General features: G+C 48.6%; 1 non-coding gene across 1 annotated transcript; it reads right to left on the bottom strand.

Moving 5' to 3' along the window:
- Positions 1 to 11,118: 11,118 nt before the first annotated feature.
- On the bottom strand, positions 11,119 to 11,286 carry LOC135040918 (U1 spliceosomal RNA). The gene has a single exon (XR_010234676.1). It is a non-coding gene; the product is annotated as a U1 spliceosomal RNA (small nuclear RNA).
- Between the last annotated feature and the right edge of the window lie 875 nt (positions 11,287 to 12,161).

The following is a 12,161-nucleotide window of genomic DNA, read 5'->3' as shown; positions in this document are numbered from 1 at the left end:
GATGTGAGACCACCTGGGAATACCAGGTGCTGTAGGTAGTTTTATACTACCAACACCGTTCTCTTGATGCATTCTATTTTGAAACTTATTCATTGATGTAGAAGTTAGAAACAGCAAAAATCATCTACAGCCGCATCACACTGGATATGTCCAATCTCATCTGATGTTGGAAGCTAAGCAGTGTTGTGCCTGGTTAGTTTTTGGATTTCAGGTCCTGCCTTCTGGTTTGGCCACGGCACCTCGGAAATTCACCAAGGTCATGGCCGTGATGACGACCCTTCACCATCGGTGGACCAGGGAGGAATCTCTCCTCCCGATAAACATTCTGGAATTGCGGCCAGTGTTCAATTCATTGATACTGGCCCTGCCTCTAGTACAGAACAGGCCTGTTCAAGTACAATCGGACAACGCCACCACGGTAGTGTACACAAATCATCAAGTCGGCACTCGAAACTGCATGGCAAAGCTGGAAGTATACAAAAAATCCTCAGTTGGGTAGAACGTCATCTGCCAGCAATATCGGCAGTGTTCATTCCCGGAGTCCTCAACTGGGAAGCGGATTTCCTCAGTCGTCAGGACGTTCACGCTGGAGAGTGGAGAGGCTGCAGCAGAAATATCTGCACTGGTGTCAGTAGGTGACTGAGGCAGGGATGACTGGGAGATAGTGGGTGACTGAAGCATGTATGAGTGGGATATAGTGGGTGACTGAAGCCGGGGTGACTGGGAGATAGTGGGTGACTGATGCAGGGGTGACAGTGATAGTGGGTGACTTAGGCAGGGGTGACAGGGAGATAGTGGGTTACTGAGGGAGGGGTGATAGGAAGGGGTTGGGTAAGTATGGGAAGAAAGTGGGTGACAGGGATAATAAATGAATAAGGCAGGGATGATAGGGAGATAGTGGATGACTGTGGCAGGGGTGACAGGGACAGTAAGAGACTGAGGCAGGGTTGACAGGGATAGTGGGTGACTGAAGCAGGGGTGATAGAGTGACAGTGGGTGACTGAGGCAGGGGTGACAGGGATAGTGGGTGACTGAGGCAGGGGTCGCAGGTATAGTGGTTGACTGAGGCAGCGGTGACTGGGAGATAGTGGGTAACTGAGGCAGGGGTGACAGGGAAAGTGTGCGACTCAGGCAGGGGTGATAGGGAGATAGTGGGCAGCATATCTCTGCCTCACTGCAGCAGCACATTCCTGCTTCACTGACAGCAGCACATCCCTGCAACGTTGACAGCAACACATCCCTGCCTCATTGACGGCAGCACATCCCTGCCTCACTTATAGCAGCACATCCCTGCCTCGCTGACAGCAGCACATCACTGCCTCGCTGACAGCAGCACATCACTGCTTCACTGACAGCAGCACATCACTGCTTCACTGACAGCAGAACATCCCTGCCTCACTGGCAGCAGCACATCCCTGCTTTACTGACAGCTGTATATAGGGCCTAATTAAGACCTGATCCCTGCTGTGCATATTCACACAACAGGAGATCAGGTCTGAAGTGCGTGTGCTGGTGCCACAGTGCACTGGCACATGCCAGAGATGCGATCAGCATCTCTGCCCAGTGAGCGCCTCTGCCTGATTGACAGGTAGAGGCGGTCACTGGGCAGGAGGAGTCGGGCCAGCGGCGTTGTGCCGCCATTTTGGGGGCACAGTCAGGACAACGCAGACATGACCGGACCGTATGGGGGCGGGGCCGTGACGGCTGTGTGACCCGGACAGCAACGGGCCTTATTTACTAAAATCTCAGATAAATTTTATGGCATTTATGTGCAGTCTAGTTTGCACAGTTGATAGAGTGTTGATCTTGCACTATCAATGTAAGCCTCACATAGGTTTGATACACATGTAAGTTTGTTTTTATTTTACTACATTGTGGTTTGTGGCTCTATACCATGTAATGCATGTCTTTTAACAGTAGTCAAGTCTTCCAATGTGCTTGTTAGTGAAACCCAATACATAGCTTTATTTTATTTTGTTTCTTCAAATATTACATAGTAACATAGTAACATAGTATCTGAGGTTGAAAAAAGACAATTGTCCATCGAGTTCAACCTATTTGTGGTGTCCTATGCATGATGATTTTACTAAAATTTCTGACTGATGCTGCTGTCAGCCATTGCATTTTATCCCTATTTATAGTAACTATAATGCATGACTATGCACCATACCCCTGGATATCCTTATCCAATAGGAATTTATCTAACCCATTCTTAAAGGTGTTGACAGATTCCGCCATTACAACTCCCTCGGGCAGGGAATTCCAAACACGTATTGTCCTTACCGTGAAAAAGCCTTTACGCTGTATTGTGCGGAATCTCCTCTCCTCTAACCTGAGCGAGTGTCCACGAGTCCTCTGTGTTGATCTAACCAGAAAAAGGTCCCGCGCAAGCTCTGTGTATTGTCCCCTTATATATTTGTAGATGTTGATCATATCCCCTCTTAGTCTCCGCTTTTCCAATGTAAACATGCCTAGTCTTTCAAGCCTTTCCTTGTATTCCATCATCTCCATGCCCTTAATTAGTTTGGTCGCCCTCCTCTGTACCTTTTCAAGCTCCAGGATATCCTTTTTGTAGTACGGTGCCCAGAACTGTACACAGTATTCAAGGTGTGGCCTCACTAGTGATTTATATAACGGGAGTATAATACTCTCGTCCCTAGCATCAATACCCCGTTTTATGCATGCTAATATCTTATTAGCCTTCTTTGCTGCAGTCCTACTTTGGGTACTACTGCTTAGCTTGCTATCTATGAGGACACCTAAGTCCTTTTCCAGTACAGAATCCCCTAATTTTACCCCATTTAGTAGGTAGGCATATGTCTTATAACTTTTTTTTTCAATATGTAAACATTTTTATTATAAGATTTTCAATGACACAAGTACATCCAAGTTGCAGATTATGGATTGTGAAGGACAAATCAACCATATAAACAATTTAAGCAATTTAAATTGCATGCAGGTAGTAGAATATCAAACTCCTTGGATGAAAGTTGGTCGTAATAAACTAGGATAGAAAAGAATAAAGTAGAAAATAAGATTTTAAACCTACCGGTAAATCTTTTTCTCGTAGTCCGTAGAGGATGCTGGGGACTCCGTAAGGACCATGGGGATAGACGGGCTCCGCAGGAGACATGGGCACTTTAAGAAAGACTTTAGTTCTGGGTGTGCACTGGCTCCTCCCTCTATGCCCCTCTATGCCACAGTTAGAGAAACTGTGCCCAGAGGAGACTGACAGTATGAGGAAAGGATTTTGTTAATCCAGGGCAAGATTCATACCAGCCACACCAATCACACCGTATAACTTGTGATAAACTACCCAGTTATGAGTACGAAAAAACAACATACTGTAGCATCAGTGCAGGACCGATGCAACTCTAACATAACCCTTATTGAAGCAATAACTATATACAAGTATTGCAGAAGTAGTCCGCACTTGGGACGGTCGCCCAGCATCCTCTACGGACTACGAGAAAAAGATTTACCGGTAGGTTTAAAATCTTATTTTCTCTTACGTCCTAGAGGATGCTGGGGACTCCGTAAGGACCATGGGGATTATACCAAAGCTCCAAAACGGGCGGGAGAGTGCGGATGACTCTGCAGCACCGATTGAGCAAACATGAGTTCCTCCTCAGCCAGGGTATCAAACTTATAGTATTTTGAAAAGGTGTTTGAACCTTACCAAGTAGCAGCTCGACACAGCTGTAGTGCCGAGACCCCTCGGGCAGCCGCCCAAGAAGAGCCCACTTTCCTCGTGGAATGGGCCTAGACCGATTTCGGTAACTGCAATCCAGCCATAGAACGCGCTTGCTGAATCGTGTTACAAATCCAGCGAGCAATAGCCTGCTTTGAAGCAGGGGCACCAATCTTGTTGGTTGCATACAGGACAAACAGCGCTTCAGTTTTCCTGACTCTAGCCGTCCTGGCCACGTAAATTTTCAAAGCCCTGACCACATCAAGTAACTCGGAATCCTCCAAGTCACGCGTAGCCAAAGGCACCACAATAGGTTGGTTCATATGAAAAGATGAGACCACTTTTGGTAGGAATTGAGGACGGGTCCGCAATTCCGCTCTATCCACATGGTACACCAAATATGGTCTTTTATGTGACAAAGCCGCTAATTCCGACACTCGCCTAGCCGAAGACAAGGCTAATAACATGACCACCTTCCATGTGAGATATTTTAACTCCACCGTTTTAAGTGGTTCAAACCAGTGTGATTTTAGAAAACTTAACACCACGTTAAGGTCCCAAGGTGCCACCGGAGGCACAAAAGGAGGCTGAATATGCAGCACTCCTTTTACAAAAGTCTGAACTTCTGGAAGAGAAACCAATTCTTTTTGAAAGAAAATGGATAAGGCCGAAATCTGGACCTTAATAGAGCCTAATTTTAGGCCCAAATTCACTCCAGTTTGTAGGAAGTGAAGGAAACGGCCCAGATGGAATTCTTACGTAGGAGCATTCCTGGCCTCACACCAAGAAACATACTTTCGCCATATACGGTGTAATGTTTTGACGTTACATCCTTCCTAGCCTTTATCAGCGTAGGGATGACCTCAACTGGAATGCCTTTCACTGCTAGGATCCGGCATTCAACCGCCATGCCGTCAAACGCAGCCGCGGTAAGTCTTGGAACAGACAGGGCCCCTGATGCAACAGGTCCTGTCTTAGAGGAAGAGGCCACGGATCTTCTGTGAGCATTTCCTGCAGATCCGGATACCAGGTCCTTCGTGGCCAATCTGGAACAATGAGGATTGTTCTCACTCCTCTTTGTCTTATTATCCTTAACACCTTGGGTATGAGAGGAAGAGGAGGAAATACATAGACCGGCCGAAACACTTACAGTGTCACTAGGGTGTCTACAGCTACTGCCTGAGGGTCTCTTGACCTTGCGCAATACCTCTGTAGCTTTTTGTTGAGCCGGGACGCCATCATGTCTATCTGTGGCAGTTCCCACCGACTTGTAATCTGTGCAAAGACTTCCTGATGAAGTCCCCACTCTCCCGGATGTAGGTCGTGTCTGCTGAGGAAGTCTGCTTCCCAGTTGTCCACTCCCAGAATGAACACTGCTGACAGTGCGCTTGCGTGATTCTCCACCCAGCGAAGAATTCTGGTGGCTTGTGCCATCGCCACTCTGCTCCTTGTGCCGCCTTGGCGGTTTACATGAGCCACTGCGGTGACGTTGTCTGACTGGATCAGAACCGGTTGGTCGCGAAGTAAGGTCTCCGCTTGACGTAGGGCATTGTATATGGCCCCTAGTTTCAGGATGTTGATGTGAAGACAAGTCTCTTGACTTGACCAAAGACCTTGGATATTTCTTCCCTGTGTGACTGCTCCCCAACCTTGGAGGCTTGCCTCTGTGGTCACCAGGATCCAGTCCTGAATGCCGAATCTGCGTCACTCGAGAAGGTGAGCACTCTGCAGCCACCACAGGAGTGATACCCTGACCCTGGGGGACAGGGTGATCAACCAATGCATCTGCAAATGTGACCCAGACCACTTGTCCAGTAGGTCCCATTGGAAAGTCCTCGCATGGAACCTGCCGAATGGAATGGCTTCGTATGGTGCCACCATCTTTCCCAGGACTCGAGTGCAGTGATGCACTGACACAAGTTTTGGTTTCAATAGGTTCCTGACCAGAGTCATGAGTTCCTGGGCCTTTCCTATCGGGAGATAAACTCTCTTCTGGTCTGTGTCCAGAATCATGCCCAAGAAAGACAGACGAGTCGTAGAAACCAACTGCGACTTTGGGATATTGAAAATCCAGCCGTGTTGCTGTAACACTTTCAGTGAAAGTGATACGCTGTTCAGCAACTGCTCTCTTGATCTCGCTTTTATGAGATCGCTCAAGTACGGGATAATTGTGACACCTTGCTTACGCAGGAGAACCATCATTTCCGCCATTACCTTAGTGAAAATTCTCTGGGCCGTGGAGAGACCAAACAGCAACGTCTGAAATTGGCAATGACAGTCCTGTACCGCAAATCTGAGGTACGCCTGATGAGATGGATAAATGGGGACATGAAGGTATGCATCCTGTACACAAATGCGGACAACAGGTGTCAAGCCGTGTGTTGCCTTTGTCAAGCTGTAATAAGTAGGGGTAAGGACGTTAACCACCTCAGAACATCCTCCCTTATACGTCACCTGCAGCGCATTAATCATAAGTCAGTGACAAGTTCAAAAACTTTGGATGACAGCGGAAGCAGTCCACTGACCACTAAATCCCTTCCTCTTGTAACCAAGCTCCTGCAAACCACACCACCAACTCCCTCAGTGTCAATTTCCTCCTTAGACAGGAAAGCCAATAGTCCTGCAGGCCATGTCACTGGCAAGTCTGACGAGTCCTCTCCTGCCTGGGATTCCTCCGATGCATCCTTGAGTGTAACGCCTACTGCTGCTGGCGCTGCTGTTGTTGCTGCTGGGAGTCGATCGTCATCCCAGAGGGGAAGTCGGAAGACCACTTGTACTACTTCCAGTAGGCAATTGACTGTCCAACAGTCCTTTGCGAGGAAGATGAAATATCACAGCAGTCATCCTGCTGCAAAGCGGATAACTCAGGTCTTGTCAGCCTGGGTGGTGAGAAACGTGGTTCCGGTATCAATCGTTAATTCAGAGGCAACTAGAGACTTGATTGAGGTACTGTGTCCCCTGTACCAAATGCCATCTAGGTTCCATTTCTCTAGGCAGGCGATACCGAAAATGTACACAGACCTCAGAAAAAGAGTCACCAGTGTCCTAAAAAATGCAGTTGTACCCAAGGTCCACTAGTCCACATGTCCGTGGTTAAGTGGAGCAGGGCAGACTCAGGACTATATGACTGTGACAGCCCACTGGGTAGATGTATTGCCTCCCGCAGCAAGAACAGCAGCGGCGGCACCAGTAGCAGCATCTCGCAAATGCCAACTCGTTCCTAGGCAGACTACGCTTTGTATCACCGCATTCCATAAGAGGCACACAGCTGACAACCTCTTATGGAAACTGAGGAACATCATCGCAGAATGGCTTACCCCAATTGGACTCTCCTGGGGATTTGTGACATCGGACAATGCCACCAATATTGTGCGTGCATTACATCTGGGCAAATTCCAGCACGTCCCATGTTTTGCACATACATTGAATTTGGTGGTGCAGAATTATTTAAAAAAAACGACAGGGGCGTGCAAGAGATGCTGTCGGTGGCCCGAAGAATTGCGGGCTACTTTCTGCATTCAGCCACCGCGTGCCGAAGACTGGAGCACCACCAAACATTCATGCACCTGCCCTGCCATCCTCTGAAGCAAAAGGTGGTAACGAGGTGGAATTCAACCCTCTATATGCTTCAGAGGATGGAGGAGCAGCAAAAGGCCATTCAAGCCTATACATCTACCCACGATATAGACAAAGGAGGGGGAATGCACCTGACTCAAGCGCAGTGGAGAATGATTTCAACGTTGTGTAAGGTTCTGTAACCCTTTGAACTTGCCACACGTGAAGTCAGTTCAGACACTGCCAGCCTGAGTCAGGTCATTCCCCTCATCAGGCTTTTGCAGAAGAAGCTGGAGACATTGAAGGAGGAGCTAAAACAGAGCGATTCCGCTAGGCATGTGGGACTTGTGGATGGAGCCCTTAATTCGCTTAACCAGGATTCAATCTGTTGAAATCAGAGCAATACATTTTGGCCACCGTGCTCGATCCTAGATTTAAAACCTACATTGTATCTCTCTTTCCGGCAGACACAAGTCTGCAGAGGTTCAAAGACCTGCTGGTGAGAAAATTGTCAAGTCAAGCGGAACGTGACCCATCAACAGCTCCTCCTTCACATTCTCCCGCAACTGGGGGTGCAAGGAAAAGGCTAAGAATTCCGAGCCCACCCGCTGGCGGTGATGCAGGACAGTTTGGAGTGAGTGCTGACATCTGGTCCGGACTGAAGGACCTGGCAACGATTACTGACATGTCGTCTACTGTCACTACATATGATTCTGTCACCTTTGAAAGAATGGTGGAGGATTATATGAGTGACCGCATCCAGGTAGGCACGTCAGACAGTCCGTATGTATACTGGCAGGAAAAAGAGGCAATTTGGAGGCCCTTGCACAAACTGGCTTTATTCTACCTAAGTTGCCCTCCCTCCAGTGTGTACTCCAAAAGAGTGTTTAGTGCAGCCGCTCATCTTGTCAGCAATCGGCGTACGAGGTTACTTCCAGAAAATGTGGAGAAGATGATGATCATCAAAATGAATTATAATCAATTCCTCCGTGGAGACATTTACCAGCAATTGCCTCCAGAAAGTACACAGGGATCTGAGATGGTGGATTCCAGTGGGGACGAATTAATAATATGTGAGGGGGGCGATGTACACAGTGAAAGGGGTGAGGAATCGGAGGATGATGAGGTGGACATCTTGCCTCTGTAGAGCCAGTTTGTGCAAGGAGAGATTGATTGCTTCTTTTTTGGTGGGGGCCCAAACCAACCAGTCATTTCAGTCAGCCGTGTGGCAGACCCTGTTGCTGAAATGATGGGTTCGTCAATGTTTTTCTTTTAAATCTAAGCCCCTGCAGTTTTCTGTAAGAATCTGCTTCGCTATGATGATCAACAAGTCACAAGGGCAAACACTCAGGGCTGGAGGTGTAGATCTTAGGACCAGCTGCTACAAGCATGGCAAAGGTGTCACTATCATTGGTGACACCCAGAGAGGCAGCGAGGGAGATTGTAATGCAGTGCGCGCAGATAAGCAGCGCAATGGTAAAAACGAGGCATGGTCTCATAGGTAGGGGTGTGGCCTGTTTTCCTGAATCTCCATTTTGTTGCTCCGGGTATCCCGGGGGTTGAGTGCTGCACCCGGGGACTAGTGTGTGAGTGGTGCTGGCTCCTGCACAGTGACAGAAACTGGGTGTTGCACGTAATGTTACAGTGAAACACCCATATTCTGTCACTGAAGAGGAGCCGGCACTTTGGTGTCACCCCCCTTGGCGGGTGACACTCGGGTGTGGGCCGCAACCCCGTTGTGATGCCACTGACCCATGGGAAGCTTTACGTGGCTTACCCATGTGTTAGTAGCCCCAAGCATCTTTTGTGTTAGTCCCTGAAGAAAAACTTCAAATATTTACAAATACATTTTGTAATCAATGGGCCTAATTCAGTAAGGATTGCAAATTCTGCTAAGTAACAGAATTTGCAATCCTTTGGTTCGCATGCTGGGGCCACCCAGCATGCCGCCTCCCTTCTTGACCACGCTGAAATTGCAGTCTCAGTGTAGCTCAGCGTGATCATAAAAAATGGGTTAGCCTCCTGTTGGTGCAGACTGTATGTGTGCGCAGGAAGCCGCCACCATTTTTGTGATCGCAGCTGCTGCATGTGATGTCATGCAGCAGCTCTGACCACGCCTCCTGTTTCTCCGTTGCCGACCCCATTTTGTAGCCCTGCCCATGCACCGCTCCATCTCCGACTTGGAAATGGATTGTTGCTGACCCCCCCCCCCAGCACCGATTGACAGTCAGAAGCGATCGCATTATCTGCGGGGTGCCGCAGAAAATGCAGGCGCATGCGTATGCTCTTAGCAATTTTTGCAGTTGGATTGCTTATTGCGATTGCAATCCAACCTGAATCAGGCTCTATTACCTATCACAATGCACTGCGGGTAGTACAAAATGGGGTTAATATAAGAGAAAACCCCCCCAGAGCTGTGCTCCTTAACTGTCCCTGGTGGCTAGTGGAGCGGCTGCCCAGTAATCAGTGTCCACGCCAGTGCGCACATGGCCCACCCCCTACAGCCACGCTGGATCATGGTATAGTGTGGGCACAGAAGTCCCTTACCTCCCTTTCATCAGCGGCCTCGTGATCCCGGAGGGTGGTGTGTGTGTGACTGACCTTAGGAAGAAACCGGAGCCTCCGCTGCAGTGACCCAGCAACCAGGGCACGGGAGTATACTGCGCCGCTGGGAGTGATGGAGCTGCAGTAAAGATGTCTATTAGACCTAGCCTGCTGCAGCCCTTGTAGATTCTTATAAAAAAAGTTCTTCTTTTCTTGTCAAAATTAATAGCTAAGAATAGGCTGCCTGAGGCAGCCCCCTGTTAAGTGGCCTGCTACTGAAGGCACCAACTACAAACTGAGCTCCCTGTTCATGGAAGCGAGGTTATAGAGCAGGGGGCGCTGAGCATCTTGGGAACAGTCAAAAGCTTTGAGCCTGTTGGTGCCTCAGATCAAGATCCTACTCTACACCCCAATGTGAATCCTTGTGGAGTCCAGTGTACCCCACAGAAGAAATTAATGTGTCACACCCATTGGCAGCAACATTAGAATAGCTGCTGATGGGCACAATTGAGAAAGGAAGGGGGGAAAACATTTGAATCCAGCACATATATGTAATTTGAATATGTAATTTGTACCTTCCTACTTTAAAATGTAATGGATGAACCTCACCCTGTGAGAACTATCTTCATGATCAAGAGATCTCATACGCAAGAAAAGCATGTGTTGGGATAGGGCTGTGGAGGGCGGCTGCTCGAGCACACCCCCGTCAAGTTAAGGAGATTCAACTGAGGAAGAACAAGGGAACTCTTGTCTGGGGACAACAACTGCAGGGAGACCACATCTTTTCAGATGAAAATGAGAGGGCGGAAGGCTGCCTAATACTGAAGCACCCTCAAACATCAAACCATATGCAACAACTAGTACAAGCATTCCTGGGGAAAGGTCTGCAGCAGACGGATTTGCATACGGTGATGTCATCCAAGCAGTGGGCCAAAGTTGGCTGGAACCCTCATCTGCATATGAAAAGAGAAAAGGGGCGCTTGGATGACCCCTAGTTCGCATTGAACACCCCCCACCCTCCTTTGGTGTGGGGCTCATGTTGGCCATGCCCCAGCCCATGAAGCATTCAAGCTGATTTCTTGCAGCAGCTGGGCACTGTAACAGCTCCAGAGCTGCTCTGTAAGGCAAATAAAAGGGTGTGGGCCCTGCAACACCACCTGTAGTTCGCATTGTGCGTTGGAAGGCACAAAGTAAGCAGACGGGAGAAGTCAGGATAGTGCGCAAGGGCATAGAAGGGAGGGGCTCAAGAAAAGAGAAGTGGAAACAGACAGCAAACTAGGCTGGAGAGAGACCTGAGACAATGAGATCTAAATTATACCAGACCCAACCAGGGGAAAGCACAAATGCAGTCCCCCCCCCCCTACCACAAATTATGCAGTCGAGATTCCCACATTTGGGGAAATCACAGAGGTCAGCATACCCAGAATGCAATGAATGAACCTCACCCTGGGAAAACAATCTTCATGACCATGGTATCACCTAAGCAAAATAAGTATGATTTGAGATAGGGCTGGGGAGGGCCGCTGCTCAGGCACACCTCCGTCAAGTAAAGGAGATTCAACTGAGGCAGCACAAGGGAACTCTCATCTGGGGACAACAACTGCAGGGAGAACACATTTTCAGACGAATGTGTGAGGGCAGAAGGCTGCCTAATACTGAAGCACCCCCCAAACAACAAACCAAATGCAACAACTAGTGCAAGCATTCCTGGGGGAAGGCCTGCAGCAGATGGATTCGCATATGGTGATGTCATCCAAGCAATGGGTATAGTTGGCTGCAACCCTCGTCTGCATATGAAAAGAGAAAATGGTCACGCAGGGCATGGCGGCCTTTGTGGGGTTGCGCTTGGATGACCCCTAGATCGCTTTATACACCCCCATCAGTGTGGGGCTCATGTTGGCCATGCCCCAGCCCCTGAAGCATTCAAGCTGATTATTTGCAGCAGCTGGACCCAGTAACAGCTCCAGAGTTGCTCTACAAGACAAGTAAAAGGGTGTGAGCCATGCAGCACCACCTGTAGTTTGCATACACACATATATAGGACAGCATCTCTTATATGCCTCAGGGGCAATAAAATAGTATCCTTATCTAGGGTATCCGTCCATGCCGCTACAGCACTACACATACACACCCAGGCCGACGCAATTGCCGGTCTGAGTAAGGTACCTGAATGTGTATAAATGGACTTCAGGGTAATCTCCTGTTTGCGGTCAGCAGACTCTTTGAGGGTAGCCGTATCCTGGGATGGGAGGGCTAACTTCTTGGATAAGCGTGTTAATGCTTTGTCCACCCAAGGGGAGGATTCCCATCGTTACCTATCCGTTGATGGGAAAGGATACGCCATAAGAATCCTTTTGGAAATCTGCAGGAG

The sequence above is a fragment of the Pseudophryne corroboree genome, unplaced genomic scaffold (assembly GCF_028390025.1).
Source record: "Pseudophryne corroboree isolate aPseCor3 unplaced genomic scaffold, aPseCor3.hap2 scaffold_780, whole genome shotgun sequence".
Classification (NCBI taxonomy): Eukaryota; Metazoa; Chordata; class Amphibia; order Anura; family Myobatrachidae; genus Pseudophryne; species Pseudophryne corroboree.
This window is presented reverse-complemented; position numbering and strand designations above follow the sequence as displayed.